General features: G+C 42.4%; 1 long non-coding RNA gene and 1 pseudogene across 1 annotated transcript; both read left to right on the top strand.

The window, feature by feature from the left end:
* The first annotated feature begins 2,018 nt into the window (after positions 1 to 2,018).
* LOC131500147 (zinc finger protein 350-like) lies at positions 2,019 to 8,735 on the top strand (annotated as a pseudogene).
* Positions 8,736 to 13,990: 5,255 nt separating this feature from the next.
* LOC131499943 (uncharacterized) lies at positions 13,991 to 21,792 on the top strand. The gene is made up of 3 exons (XR_009256112.1): positions 13,991 to 15,531; positions 17,669 to 17,760; positions 21,380 to 21,792. It is a non-coding gene; the product is annotated as an uncharacterized LOC131499943 (long non-coding RNA).
* The last annotated feature ends 1,884 nt before the right edge of the window (positions 21,793 to 23,676 follow it).

Below are 23,676 nucleotides of genomic sequence, written 5' to 3'. Positions count from 1 at the left end.
CCATGTCTTATCTCCCAAATAGGTTAAAAATTCCTTGGTAATTTTTTTTTTGCTGTTTAAATTGTAAAGTTTTAAAAACAAAAAAATCAGTTCCTCAATTGCACTAAACCAAATTTCAAGTACTCAGCAGCAGTATGTAACTAGTGGCTACCTCACTGGATAGCTACCTATATGGCTAACTATATATAGCTAACTATATGGCTAAAAAGCACAGACTGAGAGAAATCTATTATAATTCCCAGAAAGTTATCTTGGGGAGTATTGGTTTACATGGTTTTATATTCCAAGCACAGAAAACTTAAGACAAATATGTTGATTTGGAAAAGTGAGTGAATTAGCCAATGGACTAGTCGGAATGTTTTGTCATCAAAAGAAGGAATGAGTCCTTCAGAGGCAATTCTAAATAATACAGATGTCTCCTTCCAAACTGAGTGTGATTGGCAACTCAATAACTGAATATAAACCAGGCAGAGCAGAAAAGAAAATGGATCCTCAGAAGACATATCATAAACAGGAGGACAAGAACCTCAGTCTGTAAGAATAGAGAATATAGGAGATGGGAGGTGAGATCCCTCGGGGATGTCACGGAGAAGAACCTTTGTTATTTACCTACAAAACTATCACCCTTGAGAGTTGCCACCATATCAAAGATTCCAGCTCCACTGTTCACTGCTGAACTGACATGTGCTTTCTCTTCATTATTTACTCTCCCTCTTCTGGGATTGGCCTCTCCTTATCAAGTAACTATCATATAGTTATTCACCTATCCAAGTTATAAACAGTGAGTTCTCTCTGGAAGGAGAGATTTCCCATCCCGTGTCTGTCTCAGAATTCAATATGAAATACTGGGATATTGGTATTCATTCCTTCAGGTATATTTTAAAGCACCAACACAACGCAGGGCACTGTTCTGTACAATGAGGATACATTAGTGAATAAAATAGGCAAAGGAACTGCCTTTATGGAGGCAGAGTAAGTGGATTATGTAATGTAAGAAAGCGTTAAGTCCTAGTAATACTAGGCCTAGTAATACTGATTTATATTAATGAATAGGTAGTTATAGGCAAGGCTCTATTCCCTCCTCCTTACCCCTCCATGGGCTTTTCTGGATATATAATTTGAGCTAAGACAAATCTACCGAGGGGAGTCACCCATCAGTATTTGTAACCCATAACATTTAATAATGGTTTCTATGGATTGTCTCTGACAAGCCTCCCGCGTCTGATAGCTGAGAAACAGCGCAAACTGTTGAGTCCCATCCCAACACCTCCCAAACCCAGAGCCTCTGGGGGCTGGAGTCCAGGACTCCGCATTTTTAACACCGGCCTGACATACACTTAATTTTGGCGCTCTCTGTCCTAAATCCTGGGTTACTAACCACCCCCACCCTCACATGATTGGATGGATTCAGGCTGTGCCTTTCTCATTGGCATCGGACCTTTGTTGGCCCGCTTTTGGTGGCCTTTCTCCCAGGCCCCAATCGCAGTCCCAATTTAGGTTCGTCCATCCGCTCTTTCCCTCTGGTGGGTGATGACCAGCCTCACGCTGTACCAGTTTCTGGAAATCTTGTGTTCTTAAAAACCACTTTCTGCAAGCAATCTTCCGCCATAAGTTTTGCGTGGGTGTTCGTTTACCGGACGTATTACTTTTTCTTACCAGATGTTAGTTCATTCTCTGCTGCGCTATCGACACCTAAACTCCTACTAGTTCGTTTGGAAACTTTTTTTTTTTTTTTTTTTTTTTTTAACACAAAGTGGATAATATACGCCCGGTCATGTAAGTTCCTGACAAGCCCGTCCAACACAATGTAGCCCGCACCACGTCTGCCTCGCGAAGCTCCAGACTTTGAAAATTTATCAATCTTCCGCGAAAGTCGACGTTGAGGATAAGAGATAACTTCAGAAGCTTCTCATCTCGGCCACTCCCGCTTCTGGCCGCAAATCCACCCTTTTGCTTTGAGTACATCGGACGCCCCAATATGGCCGCCCGCTCGGCCACGGAGAGCGGACGCGGACACAATGCCTGATGGGAAATACCGGAAATTCGTTGTTCGCGGATCTCTGAGGGCCTCCAGTGTTCGTCGGCCGCCGTACTCTGAGGGGTTGCCGGGCGATCCGCGTTCAGGTTCTCCCCGCGGATCTGACGGCAACTAGGTCAGTGTGTGGTTTTGTCCTTGGAAGGTTGTTTTATTATTGTTGTTGTTGCTGCTGCTGTTGCTGTTGTTATTATTATTCACGGTGGGCGTTTTGCTTCTCACAGGGTGACGTGTGGACCTGCTGTAGCATGGATCCGTGAAATCACTGCCGGGGTCGGTCGGGGAGGGTAGAAAGCGCCGAGGTGGAGGTATTTAAGGAGAACCAGGTGGGCCTCTGATTTGAGGTATTTGAGGGGAACCAGGCAGGTGTGTCTGTGGTTGGGGTACTTTTGGGGCCATTAAGACCGTTAAGGGTCTTGGGGCGCCTGGGTGGCGCAGTCGGTTAAGCGGCCGACTTCAGCCAGGTCACGATCTCGCGGTCCGTGAGTTCGAGCCCCGCGTCGGGCTCTGGGCTGACGGCTCGGAGCCTGGAGCCTGTTTCCGATTCTGTGTCTCCCTCTCTCTCTGCCCCTCCCCCGTTCATGCTCTGTCTCTCTCTGTCCCAAAAATAAATAAAAAACGTTGAAAAAAAAATTAAAAAAAAAAAAAAAAAAGACCGTTAAGGGTCTGTAGAGATCACGACCGTGTCCGCTCTGTAGAGCATATGGAGTCCTGCAGCAGGCGGGGCAGATCATTTACGATGATCGAAGTGTCTGGTTCGGGGGGGGGGGGGGGCGGTATTTAATTTGGGGCTCAGTGATGTTGGGGCTCCGGTGGGTGCTCATGACATCGGGGTGTCTCGCCCGGTTTTCGGATTAATAAGGGCGTGTGAGATCGGTGTCTGGTACAGAGACATTTGTCAGGGCTGCAGCTTGGGACGCCAAGGACCCGGGGCTGGAGTTTGGGTTGAAGTTCTTAGTTGGGCTGCTGGGACAGAAGACTGCAGAGCGCAGGAGGGTAGTTCCAAACCCTCTGTGGTTTGTTTTGTTTTGTTTTGTTTTGTTTTGTTGTAAAGCCTTTTGTCCAGGGGTTGACTTATTGCAGACCGAGGGGCTAAATCGCCACCGCCGTGTGTTAGTCGTCGTCTATGGCTGTTTTCCCGGGGCAGAGGAAGAATGGAGTCCTTGCGACAGAGATCTTAAGTTGAAAATGTGTAATATCTATCCGTTTGCAGAAAAATGTTTGCCAGCGCCCGCACTCACCTCTTAATACATAGCAGCGGGGAACACTGTTGCTTACTTGCCTGCCCTACGTCCACACTTTGTTCTTTGCCAACAGAATGCCTGTTTTGCTTAGGATCCACCCCTCTTGCAGGGTGATCCACATGTCGGTTTATTACTAAGTACCGGTTGGTGTTAGTCAGCCGTGGTGGTCCCAGTTCCGATTGCTAATGACTGAATTTCTGTGAAATGAGCTTAGTATGTGGTGCGGTTCCAGCCAGCTATCTGTGAAAATCTGCTTACTGGTTTCTGGGGGAGCATTTTCTCTTTTATGATAGTAATTCTTTGAATCTCTTTTTCTATGTCCATGATGATGTTGTCTGAGTATAACTTTTTTTTTTTAATGTTTACGTATTTTTGAGAGAGAAAATGCGAGTGGGGGAAGGGCAGAGAGAGAGGGGTCAAAGGATCCAAAGGGGGCTCTGTGCTGACAGCAGAGAGCCCCATGCAGGGCTTGAACTCACCGACTGTGAGATCATGACCTGAGCTGAAGTCCATGAAATCTATGCTTCACTCACTGAGCCACCCAGGCGCCCAGATTGTCTGAGTATAACCTTAATTTTTCATTCCAGTTTCTAATGTTTATAATTTATTCTTTTTTTTTTTAATTTTTTTCAACGTTTTTTACTTATTTTTGGGACAGAGAGAGACAGAGCATGAACGGGGGAGGGGCAGAGAGAGAGGGAGACACAGAATCGGAAACAGGCTCCAGGCTCCGAGCCGTCAGCCCAGAGCCTGACGCGGGGCTGGAACTCACGGACCGCGAGATCGTGACCTGGCTGAAGTCGGACGCTTAACCGACTGCGCCACCCAGGCGCCCCTATAATTTATTCTTAATGCTTTGGTTCTCCTCTGCAATATAGAGTTCAAAAGTGGGGTGGTAGTGGACATCTTTGTCTTATTGCCTATCATTAAAATTCACCTGCTATATTGTCTGGAGTTAACATGTTTTAAGAACATTAATCCAAGACTTTAAATTTAGTGGCATAAAAATATTCATAGTATTCTTTCAGACAAAAAAAAAAGCCCTTTATCTTATTTGAGTCATACCTGTCACTAATTCCTTATATTATTTGTTTACACTTTCTCCTTTGACTGGATAGGTATTTGTAGTGAGGCAAATACGTATTATTGGCCTTTTAACATAACAGTCTTTTAGTATATTTCAGCTCTTCCCTTTCTTTGTTAATTTAAAATATCTATAAGTTAATCAGTATAAAAGAAATATACATATATAAACAGTCACTACCCAGGTTAAGAAACAACATTGTCAGCACCCCATTGCTGTTTGTGAACCTCTTCCCAATTATATCCCGTCCTCACACCCAAAGGTAATTACCATCTTGCTAGTGTAGCAAACACTTTCATGCTTTTCTTTATAATTTTATGATATAATTAACCATTCCTAATCATTACCACTGTGTATGAACATAATTATACATCATGCATTTTTGAAAAGTTTATTTAAGAGAGAGAGTGTGAGTGGGTTAGGAGCAGAGAGAGAGAATCCCAAGTAGGCCCTGCACTGTCAGTGCAGACCCCAACGCAGGGCTCCATCTCATAACTGTGAGATCATGACCTGAGCCAAAATCAAGAGCTGGTCACTTAATCCACTGAGCCACCTACATCATGCATTTTCTTAATTATTTTTTTAATGTTTTATTTATTTTTGAGAGAGAGAGAGAGAGGGAGGGAGAGAGGAGAGAGAGTGCAAGCAGGGAAGGGGCAGAGAGAGAGGGAGACACAAAATTGGAAGCAGGCTCCAGGCTCCCAGCTGTCAGCACAGAGCCCGATGCGGGCTTGAACCCACGAACCATGAGATCATGACCTGAGCTGAAGTCAAGTGCATGTAGGGGAGAGGGGCAGAGGGAGAGAATTCCAAGCAGGCACCAGGCTCAGCATGGAGTCCTCACGGAGCTCGATCCAATGACCCTGCAATCATGACCTGAGTCAAAACCGAAAGTTGGACACTCAACTGACTGAGCCACCCAGGCACTCCTCAGCTGTTCACAAAGTTTAACTAAAAAGATATTTTAATATCCTGCATTCTCCATTCAAGCCTGAGCCAGATCGTGCCTCATGCCTACTTTATCTTAATTCCTTTGTGTATTTACTAATTCTGATCTTCCTTTTGGTTATTGTCGATGTTACCATTGCATTCGCTTCCTGAAAGCTTCCCTTTCCTTCCCATTATATCCTGATGACATTAAGTCCCAGTTAACCATACTACTTGTCAGACATGAAATTCTTCTCTGTGTCCCTGTGATAATAGTTATTTCTTGCTCACGCAGAGATTTCTAGTTTTTTCCCTAAGCTCCCCAGTGTTTTCCACACACGATTGCTTACTTGATTCATTTTTTTTAACGAATTTTTTCTTGATAGCCTAGTGTAACAGCAGTGAGAAAAAGCATAAAAACAGAAAAAGAGCTTTCATTCTAAGATGACAAAATGTAAACCTGATCCAATAAGAAGATATATTGTATGTCTAGAGGGTGAAAAGTGCTGCAATGAAATGGTATTTGGAACATGATGATGGTAGTAACGGAAGAGGAGGTGCTGGGACTGGGGCTTCTCTTTTAGGAAAGGGGACAGCTCTCTGAGGTGTAGGTTACATGTGCTTGGAGCTCTCTGCTGCGTCATATTGTTGCTCCCCAAGGGCAACCAGGACATGACAGTGAATCCTCCAGGGAGGCCCGTCTTCCAAGTGTAACCTGATTTCCTGCCCTTCTCTCCATCTCCAGTGATCCTTCCCAGTCATTCTCACAACCTGCAGTTGTTCTCCTTGTGTCTTTCTTTGCCCTTTAAGTGGTTTTACCAAACTGTAGTGTAGGCTTCCTGAACATGAGGACTCATGTGTGTCCCCACCATGAGCACCATGCCCCGTGCACTGTAGTCATCAGTAAGGATTTGTGAAGTGAAGGAGTCTCTTGCCAGTTTGGATGAGGCAACCCTCCAATCTGTAGTCTGCTGCTCATGGTAAATTGTGTGTATTGCACAGGCTGCATGTTCTGCAATATTTGGAAAGTTGCCAAATTTGTGTTTATTCATTATTACTGTTATTTTCTAATATATAAGGAACATTAAACACAGAGTTTTATTTATACTCATATAATAAGTTCATCATGAAGTCACCTCAAATGAAGCTATTTAAAAAATACTTTTATTCTAGGGGTGCCTGAGTGGCTTCGTCAGTTAAGCATCTGACTTCAGCTCAGGCCATGATATTACGGTTTGTGGGTTTGAGCCCCACGTCAGGCTCTGTGCTGAAAGTTCAGAGCCTGGGGCCTGCTTGAGATTCTGTGTCTCCCTCACTCTCTGTCCTTTCCCTGCTCACACTCTTTCTCTCTCTCAAAAATAAAAATAAACATTTAAAAAATACTTTTATTTTAGTCAATATGGTGGAAGAATTAATTTTTTTTATTTTCTAGAAATCTGGAAACTTGATGGTCATCTGCCAGAGCACTTACAAAATGAATTCATGGAAAATAGCCTAGAACAATGACACAAACATAACACATTTGAAAATTCTCTTCTTCGGAGCAAAACTCATTTGGTGTTAAGGCAAAAACATGATATGTTTGACTTACATGGAAAAAGTATGAAATCAAATTTTACTACTTAACCAGAGCAGAACCACTGCAGAGCATACTGTAGATGGGAAATCCTTTCTTCACGTTAATCATGAACAATTTCAGAATGAAATTAAATCCCCTGAAAGCAAAACACTTATCAGCACTAAGTGCCAAATCATCAAGCATCAGAAAATTAAAAAAACAAAGAAACCTCACGTATGAAGTAAATATGGGAAATGCTTCATTCAGAAGTCCTGGTTCACTGGTCACCAGAATCTTCATGCAGGAGGGTAACCCCACAAATGCAGTCTTTGCAGGAAAACATTCTCCAGAAAGTTCATGCTCACTGAACACCAGAGAACGCATAAACAGGAGAAAAACCTTATGAATGCACTGTTTGTGGCAAAGCCTTCCTCAAGAAATCATGGCTCAGTGTACATCAGAAAACACACGAGAGAGACTTTTTATGTGCAGTGAATGTGAAAAAGGCTTCATCGAGAAGGGAAATCTCATGGTACAGCTGCGGATTCATACAGGAGAAACCTTATATATGCAATGAGTGTGGGAAAGTCTTCAGCCAAAAGACGTGCCTGGAGCCTGCTTTGGATTCTAGCACATCAGAGATTTCGCACAGGAAAGACTCCCTTTGTGGACAGTGAATGTGGAAAATCCTGTTCCCAGAAGACAGGTCTCATTAAACATCAAAGAACTCACACAGGAGAGAAACCCTTTAAATGTAGTGAATGTGGGAAAGCCTTACCCAGTTCATTATACATCAGAGAACTCATACAGGAGAGAAACCATATAGTTGCATTGAATGTGGGAGATCTTTTTGAGGGAAGTCAGTCCTCACTAAACATCAGAAAATTGATTTAGTCAAGGTAGAAAATCCTCCCTCAGTCACAGGTCCTCACAGACCAGTGTTGTCCTGCAAGAGAAAAACCTTTTTAACGTGGTGACTGTGCAGGTGCCTTCTGTGGCTTGTCAGACGCCATTAAACATCAGTAGACTTCTAGCAAATAGGAATGTGGTCATAGTGGGACAGCCTGCAGCCAGGCAGGTATTTGTTAAATACTTCATTTGTACTGAGTCCTGTTCTAGGAGCTGAATATACAGTGGTGGCCAAAACAGAAAAAGCCCCTGGTCTCCGGGAGAGAGCACTGAGGTAACCTGGATCATCTTTAACTTAACTTTTTTCAAGTAATTTCTCTGTTCACCATAGGGCTGGGGAACTCACATCCCAGAGATTAAGAATCACATGTTCTGGGGCTCCTGGGTGGCTCAGTTGGTTAAGCATCACACTTTGGCTCAGGTCATGATCTCACGGTCTGTGAGTTTGAGCCCTGCGTCAGGCTCTGTGCTGACAGCAGGCTCTGTGGAGCCTGCTTCAGATTCTGTGTCTCCCTCTCTCTCTGCCCCTCCCTTGCTCATGCTCTGCCTCTCTCTGTCTCAAAAATAAATAAAAACATTAAAAAAAATTTTAAAAAAAATCACATGTTCTACAGGCTGAGCCAGCCAGGTGCCCCATGGATTATCTTTATGTGGTACCTTTACACACCAGCTAATCTAGTGAAAGGACATAAATATCTATATTAAGTGAAATAGACATGGACTAATTGGTTCAAGGAGCATATTTTGGAAGATGGAGGAAAGACTAATGATTAAGATTATAGTGCACAAGTTACTTAAAAATATTTTTTTTAATGTTTGTTTTTGAGAGAGAGAGTGTGTGTGAGTGAGGGAGGGGCAGAGACAGAGGGAGACACAGAATCCAAAGCAGGCTCCAGGCTCTGAGCTATCAACACAGAGCCCAATGCGGGGCTGGAACTCACAAACCATGAGATCATGACCTGAGCCAAAGTTGGACGCTTAACCAACTGAGCCACCCAGGTGCCCCCATAAATAAATTTATTAATAAAATTAATAATAATTTTATTTTTTAAATGTGTATCTTTTTTTGAAAAAATGCTTATTTCTTATTTCCTTAAGGAGATTATAAATTCCCTAATTTTAGTGGCTTTATGTAAATTTTAATGTTTAAAAAATTCTGAACCAGGAAGATGAAAATCATTGCCTCAGTACCACTGACCGCATTTGAAGTGCTCAACAGTCGTATGTGAATAGTGGCTAGAGGACTGGACAGTACTGGCACTGAGCAAAAACATGAGACAATGAGAGAATCTGTCATCATTTCCATCACACCAGAAGATTATACTGGAGTGTTGGTTTCCATGATTTTATATTTCTAGCACAAAGAAAAAAACCCTAATTATATATAGATTTGTAAAGTGAGTGCACATATTAATGGGCCAAAGTATATTTTGTCACTGAAGGGAAATATGGTTCTAAAGAACAGACTTGTTACCCCAGAGTGTTTTCATTGTGACATGAGAGACTTAATAACTGTTTATAAAGGGACAAAGCAGAAAAAGTGGTAATAATAAAAGTACTCTTATTCCTTCTGAAGAAGGACTCCTCCTTCCCCTCATTTTTTGGTTTCTTCATCCTTCATCATCTTCAATTATCATTTCTTCAGTGCAGCTTTCCCTCAGTTGGCCAGGTTCCCCAGTCTCTCTGTATAAGCCCTTTAGAGACTTGCAGTTTCATGTATTTTTTGGTGGTGACTGTGAAGATAATACATAGGTTATGTTTTGGGTTGATCCCTGATGTTGTCATATCAACCTTCAGTGATCTACAATCCAGGTAACTCTCACACTTCCATTCTTGATTTATTGCGTAATAGTGATGCTGGATGAGAAAGAGAATAAGAGGTCAGTCTGGAGGGGAAAAGGACTTCCATTTTAGAGCTTCCTAGTTTGAGGGGCTGTGGCCATGCATGAGACAGTTTATTTGATACTGTTAATCTCTTGATTAGAATTTAGTGGATACATACTCAGTGAAGAGTCTCTTGATCTCAAGTCCAAACCCTTAATATACTCAGAATTATGTTTTACTTAATCCATTCAAAGTTTTGAAATGCCTATGTTTATGAACTTTTGCCATAAGAAGATCATATAAATACTGTGTGGAGATCACTATGCCATGCTTTCAAGAAGTCACTAAAAAAATACTGATAGTTTTATAATTGCCTTTTTTTTTTTAAGTTTATTTATTTTTTTTTTTAAAATTTTTTTTTTCAATGTTTTTTTTTTATTTATTTTTGGGACAGAGAGAGACAGAGCATGAACGGGGGAGGGGCAGAGAGAGAGGGAGACACAGAATCGGAAACAGGCTCCAGGCTCCGAGCCATCGGCCCAGAGCCTGACGCGGGGCTCGAACTCACGGACCGCGAGATCGTGACCTGGCTGAAGTCGGACGCTCAACCGACTGCGCCACCCAGGCGCCCCTAAGTTTATTTATTTTTAAGAGAGACTCAGAGAGAGTGAGCAGGGGAGGGGCAGAGAGAGAGAGAGGGAGGGAGAGTGTCAAGCAGGCTCTGCACTGTCAACACGGAGCCTGATGTGGGGCTCGAACTCACAGACCATGAGATCATGACCTGAGCTGAAGCCAAGAGTCAGACGCTTAACCGACTGACCCACCAAGACATCCCTGTAATTGGCTTTTGTAACGGCTATAGACCTGACTTCTGGTGAAGGGATGTGTTTAATTCACCAAACTGCCTGCTGATGTACAGTCAGGTTATGCCTCCTTTTTTTTTTTTTTTTTTTTTAAGAGGGGTGGGGGAGAGTGGCAGAAAATGGGGAGGGAGGCTCCCTCCTACTTACTAGAAGTAGCCTCCAATCCAGCCCCCTAGACAGGCCCCCGAGGGCATCCATTTTTGCAGCTCCCTCCCTCCAGTAGGTCTCTGACCTGCCTAATCCAGGCCCGCGTTACGGATTCTCACCCGCGCTGGGCCCCGTTGTCAAGTTTTGGCAGAACTCGGAGCCTGAGCCTCTGTTATTTGGTCCGCTGTCTGGCCTCTGCCTTTCCTACGTCTTGGCTTCTGCAAAGCTCGAAGGCCATGCAAAGGCCTCTAGCCCGCAGCTGCCAGGGTCTTCCCCGCCAGCTGCACTTCCTGACCGTGGGAGTGCTCCTGCCTAGTCCTCACGGACACCGCCATCTTCCCGAAAGGCTCGGTAGAAAACCGCAGGGCCAGTGCCAGCCTCTGAGGCATTCATCACAGCGCTGGTAGCCCACAAGACGGCAGGAAAAGGCAAGGTGACACCCCTAAAGCGATTTCAATTTCTTTTGGCAGCCCTCCTGCTGGCCGCTTGGACCCAGATCGCCAAGGTGGGGGTGGCCACTTCTGTGTTGAGTATCTGGGGGCGGAACTCGACTTCCAGGAACTTCGTGAAGGTTCCAGCTCCACCTGAAGCGTCCCTAACCACCATGGAGGTGGGGGAGCTTGAGAATGGGGGTCATTTCGGAAGGGGGTCCAGCCTGTGGTAGATGCGGTGGAGTGTAGAGAAGTTCAGCGTCAAGTGGGTGGGGCTCTGCACGTGTCTCTGGAGTGAAGTACCTGTGAGGCCAGTAAAGGGCCCTTCTGGGGATTTCTTTTGCTTCGCTGGAGAATCTGGCCTTTAGTAGTAGACCCAGAATGTATTATGCTAAGTGAAATAAGTGAATCAGAGAAAGACAAATACCATATGATTTCACTCATATGTGGAATGTAAGAAATAAAACATGATCGTATGGGAAGGGGGGGGGAGAGAAGAGAGGAAAACAAACCACAAGACTCTTAAAAAATTTTTTTTAATGTTTATTTATTTTTGAGAGAGAGAAAGAGACAGAGGGTGAACAGTGGAAAGGCAGAGAGAGAGAGAGAGAGAGGTAGACACAGAATCAGAAGCAGGCTCCAGGCTGTCAGCACAGAGCCCAGTGCAGGGCTCGAACTCCCAAACTGTGAGATCATGACCTGAGCTGAAGTGCGACGCTCAACCAACTGAGCCACCCAAGCGCCCCCACAAGACTCTTAATGATAGAGAACAAACTGAGGGTTGATTGAAGGAGGTGGGTGGGAGATGGGCTAGATGGGTGATGGGTGTTAAGGAGGTCACTTTTGATGAGCTCTAGGTGTTGTATGTAAGTGATGAATTGCTGAATTCTACTCATGAAACCAATATTGCACTGTATAACTAAAATAAATTAAAAAAAAAGATAAAACTAAAAAAAAAAATGGCAGAGGGTCTGTTAGTGTTGGTTGTCAGTGTGAGTGATTCTGTTTGTGGGGCTCAGCGACCAAGAACTGGAGTGGTAGGTATGTATCAGTGAATGTGCTTTCTTGTCCAGGATCACACTCCACTGTGGGGCTCAGACACAGGGAGGCCTGGGGTGAAGGGTGTTAGTGAACGGGTGTTTCTGGTTTGGATTTCGGACTTAACTTGGAGTCAGTTTTTGTTTTTGTTTTGGGAGGAAGCCATTTTATGTCTGGAGACATATGTACAGAAGAGGCAAGAGGCTGGAGCCTTGGAGACCCTGCATCCCTGGAGAGTAGGTAGGTTAAGGTTGAGGCTTAAATGTTGACTACTAGGAATAGACTTGATGATACATTCCTCCAGCTGATCCAAATCCATTTCACTCCTTCAAGCCCATATATTGCTCAAGGTACTCATGAAAGTCTTTTGTCTTGCAGCATTAACAATCTTGTCCTTATCTTCCTAACAAACAGTAATGAGGTAAGATCTAGTGAGGTGTTATAAGAGATGTGTTTTGTCCTTCTTGTCTCTGAGTTTACCCTACATTTTTTTCTTGGAGGTTTCCTTTCAGGTTTGTTCTATACACGTAAAAACATCTCTGTTAATTAGCCTGAGCTCTGATGTCCACTGAAAACCACAGCATGTTTAATCTCTTTGTGCTACCTTCACATGTGGAATGATCTGTATAACATAGATACCACTTAATTTCTAATTATAAACATTTCCATAGTATAAAAAGGTTATATAATAGTGTCACATCAGGTGGGTGAACCAATGGCAAGTTTACTAGAGTCATATTAAATGTATACATTACTTTAAATAGGCTTGACATATATTTATACTTTTTTAATAATATGATTCTCTGCTTATCCAGATTCTCCTACCCATCACCTCTACATTGTGTTGTGTCTTTTTTCATGTGTGTCTCAGAAATTTTGGGTTATTCTTTTTCCTAGGTGTCACGACCGGCGCAACAAACACCGAGGTGTCAGGGTCCTGAGGATAGGGGAATGCAAGAAAAAAAGAGAAGAAAGTTTGGGAACAGGGCTGATGGCCCAAGTGACGGCTTTATTGTTGCTGTACACAATCTTTTATAATATAAGACTCTTATGGATCAGGTCATTGTAAGAATAAACAGGTTTCACATGATCACTGCCAGCCAAAACATTTAGTTCTGTGTACCTTGTGAACTTTCTGAATGGGTCACAAGACCTTGTTGATAGATTGCTAGCAAAACACAGTTCCCATGTTTGTTTCTATCTGACTCGGGGTAGAAAAAGGGAGGTAGCATTACTGCCAACACCTGCAGACCACAGGCTTCAGGAATTAACTTTCTCAGCCTTGACAAGGCTTTCGTATGCCCTTGAAAGTGGGGGAATGGGAGGGGGAACCACTGGGTTGGCTAAGTCAACAGGGAACGTTGCTCGACCTGGTCTCAGCCTGGCGCCAGGGGCTGGCCTCCCACATGAATGGGAGGGGGAACCACCGGGTTGGCTGAGTCAACAGGGAACATTGCTCGACCCAGTCTCAGCCTGGCACCGGGGCCCGGCCCCCCGCACCTAGGTAGTTTATGCTTCATTGCAGTTGTTAAGTATACCTTAAAAAAATTCCCTGCTTCTTGGGGTGCCTGGGTGGCTTAGTCGGTTAAGCATCTGACTTCAGCTCAGGTCATGATCTCACGGTTCGTGAGTTTGAGCCCCGCGTTGGGCTCTGTGCTGACAGCTCAGAGCCTGGAGCCTGCTTCGGAGTTTGTGTCTCCCTCTCTATCTCTCTGCCCCTCTCCTGCTCATACTCTGTCTCCCTCAAAGCAAATAAACATTAAAAATTAAAAAAAAATCTTCCCTGCTTCTCAATGTTGCACTGTAAAAGAGCAATAGACTTGCTCTTGGTATTATTGAAAGTGAAAGTTTCAGTGAATTCCTTTACATTATTTATTTATTTTTTATTTGAGAGTGAAAGAGGGCAAGCCAGGGAGAGTTGCAGAGAGAGAGAGAGAGAGAGAGAGAGAGAGAGAATGAGAATCTTAAGCAGACTCCACGGGCATGGAGCCTGACGTGGGGCTTGATCCCACTACCCTTGGATCATGACCTGAGCTGAAATCAAGAGTTGGACACTCAACTGACTGAGCTACCCAGGCTCCCCACATTTACATTTTTTTAAGTTGAGCAGTCTTATTATCTGCAAATAATTTTGGCTCAAGAATAAAGGGTGTGAACAAACCTGTTTTTTTGTTTAATAGTGCTTTTCCCCTTATCCATGTGCCTTGAATAAATCTTTCCAAGGGATGTGAAATTAAGTGAACTAATGTACATAAAAGTAGATAGCATATACCAGGATATAAATTTCTCCATGTATTGCCTTAGCTGCTTCTCACTAGCTTTGATATTTAAAATTTCTATGTCATTCAGTGTATTAGTGTTCCATTGCTGTGTACCACAAACTTAGTGGTTTAAAACAATGCACATTTTCTCAGGGTTTCTAAATTTTTTTTTAATGTTTATTTTATTTTTGAGAGACAGAGAGACAGAGTGCAAGCCAGAAATGCTGACAGCTCAGAGCCTGGAGCCTGCTTCGGATTCTGTATCTCCCTCTCTCTCTGCCCCTCCCCTGCTGGTGCTTGATCTCACTTTCTCTCAAAAAAGAAAAAGATTTTATTTTTAAGTAATCTCTGCACCCAACGTGGGGTTGCACTTACAATCCTGAGATCAAACATTTGATGCTCTACCCACTGTGCCGGCCAGGCGTCCCTAAAGTATTGAGATTTTATGTTAGGGGACACCTATATGAGTTTTCTATTGGTTCTGTAATAAATTAACATAACCTTAGTGGCTTAAACGACGCAAGTTTATTACCCTACAGTTCTATGGATTATAAGTTCAACATGGATTTTCCTCTGCTAAAGTTAAGGATTTTCCTGTCAGGAGGAGTACTTTCTTCTCTGTAGGCTCTAAGGGAGAATCTGTTTCGTTGCCTTTTCCAGCTTCCAGATGCCGTCCCCGCTCCTTGCCTCCTGTCTCCCTTTCCTCTCATCTTCACAGCCAGCAATGGTGTGTGGCTTTCTTGTCACATCACATCTCTCTGGATTCTTCTGCTTTTCACTTATGGGGACCCTTGCGATGACATTTGGCCCACCCGAATAATCCAGGAAGTCTCCCCATTTTTGGGTTATCTGATTAGCAACTGTAATTTCACCAGCACCCTGAATCCCCTTTTGCCGTGTGATGTAGCGTGTTCACAGGTTCCAGAGATTAGAAAGCGGATATCTTCCGGTGGGCACGATTCTGCCTACCACAGCACCTGTGGTACCACGGACAAGGTGTGTGGCTCAGGGGGATATACTGCTTAAAGTGAATTTGCTTTTGAGTCCTTAGAATCAAGTGAAGTCAGGAGCAGGGAGCATTATTTCTGGGGACGTCATTAACATGACCTGTGAAATCTGTGGCCAGAATCCGAGTGACTAGAAGAATAAAAGGACAAAGATCTCAGTTCTGGCCATTTTCTAAGAGCAGAAGGCAAGGACCAAGGTCCAAGTGAGTTTTACAGATTTCTTTATCCCTTCTTTCTTTCCTGTTGCATTTGTGGAGGCGTATACAAATTGATTTGACTAGTGGGAAAAATACACATTGATAAAGGCCTGAATTTGTAGAAAACTAAATATTGACTATAATGTCAAAATCAAGGCAAACTTGGAATGGTGGAAGTGTAGGTCATAGAATCTGCTCAGAATTTTAAAAGTCAGAATATTAATTAAAAAAACAAACTAAGACTCTGAATTATTTATGTTAAGCTACCCAGATTATCTCCAATATTTTTGGCAGCCATTTCCAGCAAGAGAAGCACTAAATGTTATGTGATTTGCAGTTTTGTACAGAGAAAGTAGATCCTTTACTCAGAGACAGAAATATTTCCTGGCATTGAAATTTCAATAAATTTCTCGATGGCCCTACAGTGGGTAGTGGCTTCAATAGCAGCTTTCTGGTGTAGGCATGAAGAGGCTTTCTGTGGTTGTTTTTCTATTTCCTGTGTGTGTGTGTGTGTGTCCATGCACGTGCATACACACACACATATGCACGTTTGTGCTTTCTTATTGGGGTATAGCATACACATAATAAAGTGAATTTTTATACATTTGTACACCTGGCCAGCATAAAGCATTTATTGAACCGGTGGTTGTTCCTTCTAGAGTTCCTTTAATACCTTCTGTCATCCCATCCTTTTCAAGGTATAAAACCTAGATTTATCGAGATGAATTAAGGTTTAAATAGCCTCTCAAACCATTTTGCTGAATTGGATTTTGAGTATAGAACTACCAGTAGAGTTTGTTTATTTCTTTTGGGGAGGGGCAGAGAGAGAGGGAGACACAGAATCCAAAGCAGGCTCCAGGCTCTGAGCTGTCAGCACAGAGCCAGACACGGGGCTTGAAACCACAGACCGTGAGATCATGACCTGAGCCGAAGCTGGACGCTTAAGCGACTGAGCCACCCAGGCACCCCTTTCTTTCTTTTTTAAAAGCGTATTTGTTTATTTATTTAGAGAGAGTGAGCAAGTGTGGAGGGAAGGTATAGAGAGAGGGACAGAGAGAGAATCCCAAGCAGGCTCCACACTGTCAGCACAGAGCCCAATGTGGGGCTCAAACCCATGAACTGTGAGATCACGACCCGGGCCGAAACCAAGACTTGGACACTTAACCGACTGAGCCACCTAGGTGCCCCTTTAATTTAGAAAACCTTCTGAATTATTGAGTAAATGGATGACTGAATTATAGTAGCAGGATGTCTATATAAGACTTCCCTCTCTTCCACAATATATAATGTAAATGCACATGTATAGATACAGCCTATACATTAGAAATGATTAGATTTCCACAGATCTCTTCCAAACTGTCAAATGATCCCCTCAGATCAAAGAAGAACTTACTGCGAAGCACCTGGGTGACTCAGTCAGTTGAGCGTCTGAGTCTTGATTTCAGCTCAGGTCATGATCCCAGGGTCGTAGGATCGAGCTCTGCATTGGGCTCCATCCTGAGTGTTGAGGCAGCTTAAGATTCTCTCCTCTGCCCCTCTCCCCTGCTCATGTGTGCTCTTTCTCAAATAACATAACAAAACATACCATCTAAAAAAAAAAAGAATTTATTGCTGCAGGATCATTGTTATTTGAAGATGTAGCCGTGCAATTCACCTGGGAGGAGTGGGCAGCTCCTAGCAATGTGGCGGAAAGGACTGGTTCCCTGTGTCACTCAACGTGTCCAATTGACACCTCGTCTTTCTCAATTGTGGACTGATTTTGGGGGGTATCTGAAGTGCTGAATAATGTAAGAGAGGTTGCGAAAGTTTTTCTGGAGGGCCAGGTAGTAAATACTGTAGGCCATATGGGCTACTAACTGTCCTCTGTATCATATTCTCCTTTTTCCTTTATAACATTTAAAATGTAGAAACTCTTCTTAGTTACAGTCATGGGCCTTAGTCTGCTGACCCCTACATAAGACTTGAACTTTGTAAGTGGTAGATTCTCAGTCTCCTAGATGGATGGGGGAGTGTTCTCCCCACTCTTCAGGATAAGCCCTAGTCCAAAGTGTACTTGCACAGTCTGTAAAAGGTATTATGTAACAATGTCTGCATATTGTGCCCAAATATATTTTTCCAAGTATTCTGTAATTTTTCCTAATAGGGTACCAAAATACCAGACCATGGAAATCTTCAAATTGAAGCTAGGAGATAAACCATAAATGGAAAAGGAAAACCATGCTTGGAGCTTTCCAGGTAAGTGAATGAGAAGCATCCAGGTAGAAGAGAAATAGAAGGAAATTCCTTGGTTCATGAAGGCCTCACACCTTTGAAATACTGTGGAGGTGATTCATCTTCTAGTTTCTAAACTTTTGATGGTCTCTAAGGATATCTAAATGGAGTCTCTGGTTATTGCTTTCCTATGTTATTCATCGCTTATGCATTTAGAGGAAAATACTTCTGTGTTCCCACCTCTGGATTTGGTCCTGATTTACTTCATCTAGGGTCTTGATTTGTTTTGCTTAGATTTTTTTTCATACTGAGGATTCTCAAATGTTTCCCTTTTTCGTTGCCAGCCATAGGGCCATTGTATGTTCCTTCCTCTTCTCTTGCGTTGGAAATCCAGTCTTCCATGCCTCTCTGCAAAGAGAATACTTCAGATTCATCGCTGTCTTCTGACTAGTGAACTTTCCTGCTTCATTGGATAATACTGATTTCCCTTCCTGACCTTCAACCCACTTTGAGTGCTGTGTTTCCATAACAACCTGGTCTTTTGATGTTTATGTATTTAGTTCCTCATTCTGGATGGGCAAATATGAGATAGAGCAAGTGTAGAAAATGTTAACTACAGAATCAGGGAGGTGGGCATATGGCTGTTCAGAGTATAGTTCCTTCAACTTGTGTGTATGTTTGAAAATTTTTATAATGAAATGGTAAGGGAGGAGCTATAAATATTATAATTTTCAGGATGAATTATAGCTCCCAAATGTACTGAAATAATGGAATTCACTTAAACAAAACAAAACAAAAAACAAAACAAAGAAATTCACAATCTTAGGTTTCACCTGAAATCAAACCATAAAACTCATGGATACTTTGCTGATTTCCACATATATTTACTGGATCAGGTCTTTCTCTTGATTCATCTTCGTTGTTACTCTTGGTTTAGTTTCCCTAGTCTAAAAAATCCTAGTTATAACCCTGTTACCAACTATATGATATTGAAATCCCTCTCTGATCCAGAGACTCCAAGATACAATATTTTGCTTATATTTAGTTTTCTCAGGGTGCCTGGGTGGCTCAGTCAGCTGAGCGTCCGACTTCTGGTCAGATTGTGATCTCACAGGTCTTGAGTTCGAGCCCTGCATTGGGCTGTGTGCTGACAGCTCAGAGCCTGGAGCCTGCTTCAGATTCTGTGTCTCCCTCTCTCTATGCCCCTCCCCCACTTGTGCCATGTCTCTCTCTGTCTCTCAAAAATAAATAAACATTTAAAAAAAATTAGTTTTCTCTCTATTCCTTGAATTCCAAGTTAGCTTCCTTTAAACCAGTCTCTACAAGTCGAAGATTAAGTGCCCCAGTTTCTTGATCTAGAATGAGGACCCCTTAATTGATGAATTCCAGATCTGTAACAACTAAGGTATAAATACAGAATTCAGGAAGAATCAGGAGTGTCACTGGCAAGAAGAGGGCTTGGGGAATGTAACAGGAGAAAGCCAGCTATTATAGTCTGTAGTTCCATTATTTAAGGGACTTGAAAGGAAAAAGTGACAGTTCAGCAGTGTTGTGCTAATGGATGCTTAGATGGTTTAGATGGTTCTCTGGCCTAATTTTATTTTTTACTTACGTATGTATGTATTTAATATTTATTTGGAGAGAGAGAGAGAGCACAAGTGGGAAGGGGGAGAGAGAGAGGGAGACAGAATCCCAAGCAGGCTCCGCACTGCCAGTGCAGAGGCCAAAGTGGGTCTCAAACCCATGACGGTGAGATCACAACTTGAGAAATCAAGAGTCTGAAGAGTCGGACGCCCCACCAACTTTTTGGTTTTAAAATTCACAGGATTTAAAAATTTTAAAAGACATATGGATGATCCTCTTTCTCGTCCTTATATGAGAATAACCTCAGACAGAAAGTTAGAGCATTGACTACAGGAATCTTCCCCACATTGTAAGAGAAGGGCACTTTAGGGAAATTAACTTGGTAGCAGTATTACTGAATTAATAAGAGAGACAAGATTTGGGAACAGGATGTCCACTGAAAGAAATTTTGCTTTCTGACCTGCCTCTTCCAGAATTTGTTCTAAGTAAATACCTATACCTGCTTATTTCCCTGGTCATGAGTCACTTCTCTTTTGCTCCTGGAAGGGCCTCCCTCATTCTCTGGGCATTTCCTCTTTACAAAACCCTAAAAGTCAGAATGTGTAAAGGCCTGAGTCATCATTTTCCTGGTTTTTAACTCTCCCAGAGAGACCTCACCTAGTCATTTCTCTTTAGGTAATATTTCTATATAGATAACACCCAAATTTGTCTTCCAGCCAAAATCTTCCTCCACATTCCTATCTCCAATTGAGTCTGCACTTAGATATCCAATAACCATCTCAAAATGTTTGTGCCTCAAAATATAGACCTGGTTTTCCCCACATTCAAAACCTATCTTCCTGATGCTCCTCAACAGTACAGCCAGTACTTAGGCATTTAAGCCAAATGCCTAGGAAAACCCTGCGATTCCTCCCTTTTACTCACAGCCCACATTGAATTCAACATTGAATGTTGTCTTTTCTTTCTCCTAAATGTATCCTGAGTTCATCCACTTGACATCTCCACTGTTGTTGCTCTTGACCCAGCCACCATTATCTCTTGGCTGTCTTACTACATTAACTTCCTGTTTCCTCTCTCTCCCACACTCCGCCTTCTCCCATCAGTATCTGTGTAACAGTCAGGAATCCTTTGGAAATGTAAATCGGAACATGATGCCACCTGCTCAAAACTCCCAGTGGCTTGTCACTGGTAATAGCGTCAGATTCTGATTCCTCCTGTCAGATCTACATGATCTAACTCTCATCTACCTTTTGAACATTAACTCTTCTTTCTCCCTGTATTGGGATTGTACTCAGGACCTACTGGCTACCTTTCTGTGTCTTGATCTGGCCCAAACCTCTGTCTCCAGGCCTTTGCACGGCCATTGTACTTGAACAAAACCTTCTGTAATTCTTTACATTCCTTATTCCTGGTTTCTTGGCTCAACTTTTATTTTCTCATTGCTGATTATCTATGTAAAGTTGATCAACTTCCATTCTTTTTCATATCCTTTGAACCACTTTTTGGTCTCTAGTTGTCTTATTTCTTTCCTTCCATTTTGTTCTCTTTTTGCCCACTGGAATGCAGAGAACGTTTCTCTTTAGTCTGTACCCCAGTGCTGTTTACAATACATGATACATAATATACATTCAATAAATATTGGTAGAATGAATGGCTACATCCCCTCATCATATTAGATCAGATGTCTCTCCAGCTTACCTGATCTTGTGTTAATGAGATACATTTCTGCTTCATCCTCTTTGCCCATTTTGCAAGGATCTATTCGAAGAGCACCAAAAAGTTTTACTAATTGGAAATTTTCTACCATTGATTCTGTATCAACTGTTTTTGGTTTGGTTTGGTTTGGTTTTTTTTTTTTTTTTTTTTTGTACGCTATGATTTTACTTCATTTCTCCTCTTTCATTTACTTCATTTCTCCTCTTGTCCAAGAAAGAAATTTACGCTTAATGATTTCTTTCATGTGACAGTAGAATTGTCAGAGAGCTAGCCCAAACCATGGTATTTTAGAAGCAGTTATGTTCTGTAACATTATTGTGAAAGAATTCATTTTTTTCCCTAGAAGTTTGAGAAGTTGGTGATCATATGCAGTGGCCTTTGGAAATCCAAAACAAGCTAAAGAACATGGAAAGATGTACCCCAATGTTTATAGAAGCACTTTCAACAATAGCCAAATTATGGAAAGAGCCTAAACGTCCACCAACTGATGAATGGATAAAGAATTTGTGGTTTATATACACAATGGAATACTACGTGGCAATGAGAAAGAATGAAATATGGCCCTTTGTAGCAGCGTGGATGGAACTGGAGAGTATGATGCTAAGTGAAATAAGTCATACAGAGAAGGACAGATTCCATATGTTTTCACTCCTATGTGGATCCTGAGAAACTTAACAGAAGACCATGGGGGAGGGGAAGGAAAAAAAAAGTTAGAGAGGGAGGTAGCCAAAACATAAGAGACTCTTAAAAACTGAGAATAAACTGAGGATTGATGGGGAGTGGGAGGGCGGGAAGGGTGGGTGAGGGGTATTGAGGAGGTCACCTGTTGGGAGGAGCACTGGGTATTGTATGGAAACCAATTTGACAATAAATTTCATATTAAAAAAAAAAACATGGAAAGAGGTCATGAACACAGTTCATCTGGAAATATGTTTAATCTGTAAAGAAATCTTGTTACTTTAAGGCAAAGTCATGGTAGTTTTGACATACTGAACTCTAATTCAAAATTAGTTAACCAGAGTAAAAGCTGTGCAGTGAAGAATACCGATAAGTTTAATAGATAAATTATTTCCTCGTATTAAGCATGAAAAATGTTACACTGGAATTAAATGCAGTCAATACAGAAACACCATCAGCACCAATTGACAATTCATTACACATCAAACTGGAAAAGGAAAAGAAAGAAACATTGTGAATGTATTGAATGTGGTAAAACCTTTATGAGAAGGTCTCTGCTCACTGGACATCAGAGAACTCATACAGAACAAAAGCCCCATGGATGCAGTGTATGTGGGAAAAATTTCTCCGGAAGTTTTAGCTCACTGCGCATCAGAGAACTCATGCAGGAGAAACGGTGTAAACACGTTAAATGTGGTGAAGTATTCTGTAGGATACATTAGCGAACTGAAAGAAGAATGAAGCCCCATGGTTGCAGTGAGTGTGGGAAAGCTGTCTCCAGGAAGTCTCGCTCGGTACACATCAGGGATTTGACACCGGAAATTCTCCCTATGTAGGCAGTGGCGCTGGAAAATCCTGCTTTCAGAAGTCAAGTCTCATGAGCCGTCAAAGAACTCATACAGGAGAGAAACCTTATAAATGTAGTGAATGTGGGAAAGGCTATTTCACAAAGTCAGTACTCAGTAGACATCAGGAATCCATACAGAGAGACACAATATGGATGCAGCGATTGTAGGAAAGCCTCTCACAAGTCATGCCTCATCAAACACAAGGCAAGTCACAGGAGAGAGACACATGTAGATTTAGTCAAGGTGAAAAATTGTTTCTGTGGAAATCCCAGCTCATTGTGTATCACAGACCCCATACAAGAGGAAAACTCTGTTAAACAGTGACTGGAAGGCCTTCTGTGGTATTCCAGACATTAAACACGAGTGGGGATAGGAATATAGTTCTTTCAACGTTTTTTATTTATTTTTGGGACAGAGAGAGACAGAGCATGAACGGGGGAGGGGCAGAGAGAGAGGGAGACACAGAATCGGAAACAGGCTCCGAGCCATCAGCCCAGAGCCTGACGCGGGGCTGGAACTCAGGGACCGCGAGATCGTGACCTGGCTGAAGTCGGACGCTTAACTGACTGCGCCACCCAGGCGCCCGGGGATAGGAATATAGTTCTTGTAGGACAACCTGTTGTTAGATGTGCACTTTTAGGAGACAACAGAGAACCCGCACAGGAGAGAAACCTTATGGATACTGTCAATGTGGTAGTGCCTTCAGTTAACAATTGTGTTTTATTTTAGGTCACAGTAAACTCGTAAGGAAAATTTGATACACTCATTATGGAAAAGCCTTTTAAAAGGTGAAAGATTTATATGATCTGAAGAGAAACCAGAGTATTGGAAAAGCCTTTTAATAAAAGTTTTAGCTTTTTATGCAGTTGGAAACTTTCACTGAGAGTACCCTAATGAAGCACTGATAATGGAAAGATAAACGTCATTAAATATCAGTGGCTCTTAGAAGGTTGAATTGTAGTGAGCTTGACTTCCAAATCATCAATAAGTTCTCATAGGAAAAAAATTATAGGAAGACAGTTATATCAGGTCCTTAAGGTCACTTTCCCATTGGATTATTCTCAAAAGACTGATAAAGCTCTTACGGTTATAGTTATTATGCTATAGTTATTAT

Source organism: Neofelis nebulosa, chromosome 17, assembly GCF_028018385.1.
Source record: "Neofelis nebulosa isolate mNeoNeb1 chromosome 17, mNeoNeb1.pri, whole genome shotgun sequence".
Taxonomy (NCBI): domain Eukaryota; kingdom Metazoa; phylum Chordata; class Mammalia; order Carnivora; family Felidae; genus Neofelis; species Neofelis nebulosa.
Note: the sequence above shows the minus strand (reverse complement) of the source record. Positions and strands in the feature narration are given on the sequence as shown.